Source organism: Arvicola amphibius, chromosome X, assembly GCF_903992535.2.
Source record: "Arvicola amphibius chromosome X, mArvAmp1.2, whole genome shotgun sequence".
In the NCBI taxonomy this organism is placed as follows: domain Eukaryota; kingdom Metazoa; phylum Chordata; class Mammalia; order Rodentia; family Cricetidae; genus Arvicola; species Arvicola amphibius.
In genome coordinates this window covers 111,340,375-111,347,599 of record NC_052065.1, presented here as the reverse complement: position 1 = coordinate 111,347,599, position 7,225 = coordinate 111,340,375, and positions in this window count along the sequence as shown.

Sequence of the window (7,225 nt, the reverse complement as noted above, 5' to 3'; positions counted from 1 at the left end):
AGAAAAGACACCAGGGATAAGTGAGATCCCCGTGGTGTGCCTGGGAAAGGAAGCAACTGCTAATCACCTCGTCTTTGCCACACATTAACGTAACAGCAGGTCCTCCATCCCCCACCATCAATTTATTCCACTGAGACAGGATTCTGCTGGGTTATAGCCCAGGCTAGCCCTAAATAATCCTTTGGCCTCAGCTTCCCAAAGGCTGAAATTATAGGTGTGGCCCAGCTCCATGTTTAGAACATGCTAGAAATACAGGTTTTCTGAAAAGATCCTGTTTACATGTTTATGTAAAGATATGCTACCCCCAAATATGCAACACTGTGTCGTATTGAAGAAGAAAGTTCTGTAAGTTCAGAAAAGGTCTTTTGATCACATGCTTACCTTCATGTTGCAAGCCGTAAGTACTCTTTGAGGATGTTGTGCATGGTGGTACACACCGGCGATCCCAGTACTCGGAAGGCAGAGGCAGGAGGATGGCCGCAAGTTTAAAATCAATTGGTCTGCATACAGAGTTCAAGGCCAACCTCAGGCTAGAATAAAACTCTGTCTCAGAAAAACAAAAGCAGGGGACTCAAGAGATTGCTTAGTAGTTAGAGCGCTAGCTGCTCTTCCAGAGGTCCAAGTTCAAGTTTCTAGCACCCACATGGTAAACTAACAACAGCTTTGTAAAATCACTTCCGGGAATCTGACACTGTCTTCTGCTGCGGGCACCACACATGCAAGCCATGCATGGGCAGAAATGCAGGCAAAATACCCATAAACATAAAATAAAATAATGTTTAAAAGCAAAACAGACCGAAAACCAAATCTTTGCAGAATGATGTCCTTCCCATATAATGGCTATAAAATAGCCTTAATCACAAGAGACTGGTCCCTGGGGCTGCAGTAATTCAGAATGATTTTTTTAAGTAACCCTTTTTATGTCCCATCTATCTACAGCAACAACCCTAGAATTTATTGTCCTAGCCCAGAGATCCATTTGTCCTGCCATTCCATCACCCGTATATTCCATTTATTCTTTTTGGTGTGAAAATACAGTCTTTGGCTATCACACTCATGATGGTTCTCATGTACAATTCCCTGAGCCGGAACTGACTTGAATGGTCCCTCCCTGAGGACCACCTTTCGTGGTACCAAAAAGCATCATGCAAGCTCCTCAAAGGAGGGAGGGCAACCAATTGTCCTACCCTACTCGCAATGCTTATGAAGCGCATTAATGAGCAGCGTGCCAGGGATAACTCTAAGGTTGCAGTCGTGGCACACATACCTTGGCAGTAACCAATAGCTCTCTAATTGGACTTAAAATGCACTCGACAAGAAGGAATACCATGCCTGATATTGGAAACCTAGCTAACCGCTCAGTGTTAATGAAATCGTGGTTAGCAGAGGAGAATCTACAACTAATTTACTAAACAGCACAATCCCTAACTACAATCAAGCACTTAGCCTTTTTCTCCACAGATAAGCGCCATCATCTCCCCTCATCAAGGGAGCTTCTCTTTACCACAGTCAAGCACAATGCAGAGTTATACGATCCCAATCCCAAAGGGTGCATCTACAAAACACTCCTGCAGGGAAACATTTCAGAAGAGGAGGCAGAAAAATTGCAAGAGTCAGAGAGATCGGATGGGTCCTTTGCTGAGAGTGTGTCTCCTAGAACACCAGAAGCCACACCATAAAGTCTCTCTACATGAACCTAAATGTGAGCTGAAAAAAATGGCCATACCCAAAGAACATGCCAAACTGTATGGGGAAAAGCCCATAAGGCCTCACACCCGACACAGAGAATCATAGGCAATGGAGTAAAGCTGGGAACCGGAGAAGTGGTCCTCGGGCCAGGGAAAAGCACATCAATTAGTTGTCCAGTGCTAAACGGTCAGCCATGAAAACATACCACAAGTAACAATGTACATACAAGTGGAGTGAGCAGCTTATATATAGGAATATGTATGTGTATTATAGGAATATATATGTCTATAAAAACACATTCAGTACACATTAGTGACTGAACAGCCGATGAATTTGAAGTAAGAGGGTAGATATATTAGCGGGTTTGGGGGGAGGAAAGGGAAGAAAGATATAGTTAAATTATAATCTTAAAATATGGCCGGGGCGGGTGGTGGCACACATCTTTAATCCCAGCACTCGGAGGCAGAAGCAGGGCGGATCTCTGTGAGTTCGAGGACAGCTTGGTCTAAAGACTAGTTCCAGGACAGCTAGGGCTATTACACAGAGAAACACTATCAGAGAGAGAGAGAGAGAGAGAGACGAGGAGAACACGAGAGAGAGAGATGAGAGAGAGAGAGAGAGAGAGAGAGAGAGGGAGAGAGAGAGAGAGAGAGAGAGAACCATTATTGGGCAGGAAATGTGGCTTGGAGATTAAAAGTGCTTACTGCTCTTCCAGAGAACCTGAGTTCAGTTCCCAGCACCCACACTGGGCAAATCATAACCACCGGCACCTGAGGATTAGCACCCTCTTCTAGTCCTATGGTCACCTTCATACACATGAGAGTCTCTCTCTCTCATACACACACACACACACACACACACACACTACACAAACATAAAAAAATAAAATAAGTCTAAAAATTTAAAGATAAAAGTTTTATACTTTTTCCTTTTTAATCAGTTATTATATTAATTAGATTTTTCTAGATATAGCTTTAAAAGGGCCCATAAACGAACTAAGAAAGGAATTAGAGGATCTTTCTGTCTCCTGCTTTTAAAATGGAATCTTTTTTTAAATTCAAAGGACTTCAAAGGCAAATAAACACTTGTTGATTCAGCCCTGGCCACCAAGGCCAACAGTTTTCACCCTTGACTTAGCACAGAGTGCAATGAGCCTTGGAAAGACCTCTGCCCTGTGTTCTCTTAGTTCCTCCAGTTCAACACCACTGATTTCGGGTACCACCTACACAGGCTCCTATCATCTATCTTTGTTTCTCCAAAGCAGACCTGTGTCTGAGACACAACCCAAATACCTGTATGGCAATGTTATCGGATACCTCCCCCAGGCTGTGCCTGCTGTCTGTGCTTGCACAGCCCGGGTTCCTATGTGATCCATCTCAACGCCTGATTAGAATGATCCTTCTGATTCAGTATGGTAGACTTACTACACTGTGGTCTTGCATCTCTAGTGAGTTCCCCAATAAAGCCAATGCTATTGGTCACCCAGGAACCAAGCTTTGAGATACAGCTCCATTTAATTACAAAGTCTTTTCTGCAGTTTTGCTCTTCCCCTTGGGGACTTTCTAAGTCCTGTCTGCCCACCTCTGTAGCGTGTGCCTTAGTTATCTTGGAATATAGACCCTCACTCTCACAACCTGGATGTGAGCCCTCATTTCCTCCTGTGGTAAGGCTTCTCACTAATGCCATTGTCCGGTATCCACCTCTCTGATTGCACCCTTAGCTCCTGCCAGCATGATAGTTTCAAAAAGGGAACATGATCTCACAGAGAAAGTTAAATTACACTCCTACCTCCCACTAACTGTGTGATTTGGGGCAAGAAAGTCCTCCATGTATGGTTTTCTTCTCACTTATAAAAAAAACAAGATGGTAATGTACCCTAACTCGTGAGAGGGGGTTAGAGAAATAGTGTTCAGAGCACTCAATAGCTACGCATTCTCTGGGATGCTGGGTCATTGCTGGCTGCAGTATGGTTGGAGTGTTGAGTGTCAAGAGGAAGTTGAAGAGAGAAGTGAACAGACGGATCAGGAAAGCCCGACTTTCCTGGGGAAATGACCGAAAGCGGCACACAGGAAGCTTCCTGATGAGTGCTCTCGGCATCTATTCCTGATGGGGAAGGAATGAGCACACTAGGCAGGTGAAGAAGCTAGCCCGCTGTGCTTCCACGGAGTGCTTCCATCTCTCAGGGAGTGGGGCAAGAGAAGGAGGCTTCATATCCCTAGGCTAACCATCCATATTCCCTTATGGGCTGCACTGAGAAAGGACGTGTCCCGGGTAGGAAAGTCTCTTCAAGCCAATGCAATCTCAGAGGATCAGCTTCCAAATCTCCAGCTGCCAACACTTGGAGCAGTTGAGCAAGCAGAGACAGGGTGCTTAGATCCTGGCTGGAGGTTGAAGGTGAAATCCGAATAGTGAACCAGTTAGGTAAACCTTGCTTCAGACTTTGGACTTACTCTCCCTGTCAACAGGGAGGAATGACAAGGTTTGGTTTGGTTTGGTTTTTCAGAATGGGGCAAAATATGTCATATCTCCATGCCTTCGCCCAAATAACTTCTTCTACCTAATTTCTTTGGAGATGATTTGGAATCATGTGGGGGGGTCTGTGCAGGTGTTAGAATGGAGATACAATAGCTTAGTGGTAAACAGTTACCATTTGGATCCAAGTCGATTGCATCTTGAGTTCTGACTTACTAGCTAAGTGGCATTAGGGAAGTGGTCCCCTTTCTCTCGATCCAAGTTTTCCTTGGTTGTGAAATGGGAATAATATAACCAACATCCATATGGTGCTTTGTGCATAGTACAGGGGTTAATCCACAATGTACTTAGAATATTAAATGGCACGTAATTTATGATCGGACAATGTTAGCTATTATTAAGTATGCACAATTCCCAGGTCGTCATAGTTTGCCTTTCTGTTGCTGTGATAAAACACTTTTCAAATCAACTTGAGGAAAGGGTTTATTTCATCTTACAACTTCCCAATGGAAAGTTGGGGCAAGAACTCAAAGCAGGAGCCTGGCAGCAGGAACTGAAGTTGAGGCCATGGAGGAACAATGCTTTCTTGCTTGTACTGCATAGCTTATTCAGCCTGCTTTCTTACACAATCCAGGACCACCTGCCCAGGGGCAGCGTCACCCACCCACATCAATCCCCAGTCTAGAAACTGTACCACAAACTTCCCTACAGGTCAATTTGATGAATATCTTTCCTCAATTGAGGTTCTTTCTTCTCAGGTGGCTGTTTAAACAAATACACATACATACATACATACATACATACACAGACATACATCCCTAACTAGCACAGAAGCTTTATACAATATCTATTGGACCCACACTTTGGAGGGAATAGGTATTTTAATACATCTCCATTTCTGAAGATTCAGTTGATCCTCACTAAAGTTTGAAACACCAGTTCCCTAAAGACTCCATCTTTATCCACCTGATAAAAATTGCCTACCCAAATGCATTTTTCTATATAAAATCCACATAGGCCACACTTTTCCCAACTACATGTCCACCTCCCCCTTACTATGTCTCTAACATGTCTCTGCCATGAGTTCTTTCTTTGAAAGATAAAGACTTTGCATACCTAGCCAGGACACAGAGTCTCCCAAGGAGCTGGAACCAAATGGAGACAAGCCAAGTGGAAAGAGCTGTGCAGATCTTTTGGGGTCTCCATTATAGAAGCAGCAATTACTGCTCCTATCTAAAGAACCAATACCTACTTATAAGCTGCACCATTTTGTTTTCTGTTCTTTACATTTTAAACGTTTCTTCTGCTTTTTTTTACAATGGTAAAAATAATTTATACTCACTCGTAACGAATAAAGCAAAAATTATCATAATCTCATGCTCCAAGACAACTATTATTAGCTTTCAGGTGTATCTCTCTCAGCTTTTTCCCTTCTGTGTGTATATTTGACATGATACAGTTCCACAGTCAGATAATTCAATTCCACAAATATTTCCTGAGAACCTTCTACATTTCTGCTCTAGCTTTTAAATTTTAATAATTTTATGTTATGCGTATGGGTGTATTGCCTACCTGTATGTCTGTGTGCCACTTGTATCCTGGTGCTGAAGGAGGTCAGATGAGGGCATAGGATATCCTGGTTGTGAGCCATCATGTGTGCTCTGGGAATCCAACCTAGGTTGTCTGGAACAGCGAGCAGTGGTCTTAACCACTGAGCCATCTCTTCTGTCCCCAAGTACTGTTCTAAATACAAGAGAGACAGCCGTAAAGAAAACAGACATAATATTTGTTCTTGTTTAACATATATTAAAGTCAAAGAAATTAACAAAAATAAGAAACAATACTTATATTAGTCGGAAGCAGTAAATGTGATGAGGTAAAGTAAAATGGAAGCCAGGGCTAAAGGAGGAGATTTATGATTCCAGCACTCAGGCTGCGGCAGAAGGATAAAGAGTACAAGATCAGTCTGGGTTGCTTAATGAATTCCAGGCCAGCCTTGACTACGTAGTAAGCTTTGGAACTCCGTCCCAAAATGAATGAATGAATGAATGAATGGAGAAAAGAGATGAAGACTGGAAGGGAATATTTCAAGAGTGGAAAGTGAGAGTGTGACCTGTGACGGACTCTAAAGAAAAGCAATCCAGGCAATAGGAATCGTTAAGTAGGATCTCTGACTTCAACTACGTCTAGTTGTTTAATGGGTATGGGGAAGGCCACTGTAGCTGGTGCACAAGCATCAGGGGAGGCAGTGGTAAGTGAGGACCTAAAGCTCTACAGGTAACGGTGGTGGGGTAGAGTAGAGTCTCCTGAGCATTGCCGGATACTGCTAGGACCTTTTCTATGAGATGAATAAACACTGGGGATGTTTAGGTAGTTTCCATGTTTGCTGTATCATATATCATGCCTTGTGATTTTCCCACATCAACCTGTGTCTAGATTTCTGAACATGTCCCTTCTAGGGAAAAATCTCTAGAAGTTACTGTCTTTATAAAATGTTAGGAACGAAGGAAGGAGGGGGGAGGGAGGGAGGGAGGGAGGGAGGGAGGGAGGGAGGGAGGGAGGGAGGGAGGGAAGAAGGTGCCATGTGCAGCTTGTGGAAAATTAAGAATACCATTACGTTTGTCTTCAAGCTTCCCTTTATGCATTTATAGTTTTGTAAGCTATTTTCTCTCCTAAGACTGAAATATGAATATTTTCCCATGATGTGGTGATGTTTGCATGGTGAATTAATTGGCCACTTTATTTGAACTTGGACATTTGGTTTGTTTCCAGAGTTTCAATATCAAAAATGAATGTGGGATGAGCATCTTCCTAATGAAATCTTTGCTATCACTCTGAACAGAGCGGGTTCCTAAAAATGGGATTACAAGGACAAAAATTGTATTTCTACAAGTAGATTTCACTAATAGAAAACACTTATGGACAACAAAAGTTTATGCCAATGTCTACTCTGTCATTGATGTATGGGAGTATCCCCACTTTCTTACTAAAATGTTATCCTTTTCTGCTCTGTACACCCCTTCTATAAAAAGGTGATAGGTAACAATGTTATCTCCATGCTTGT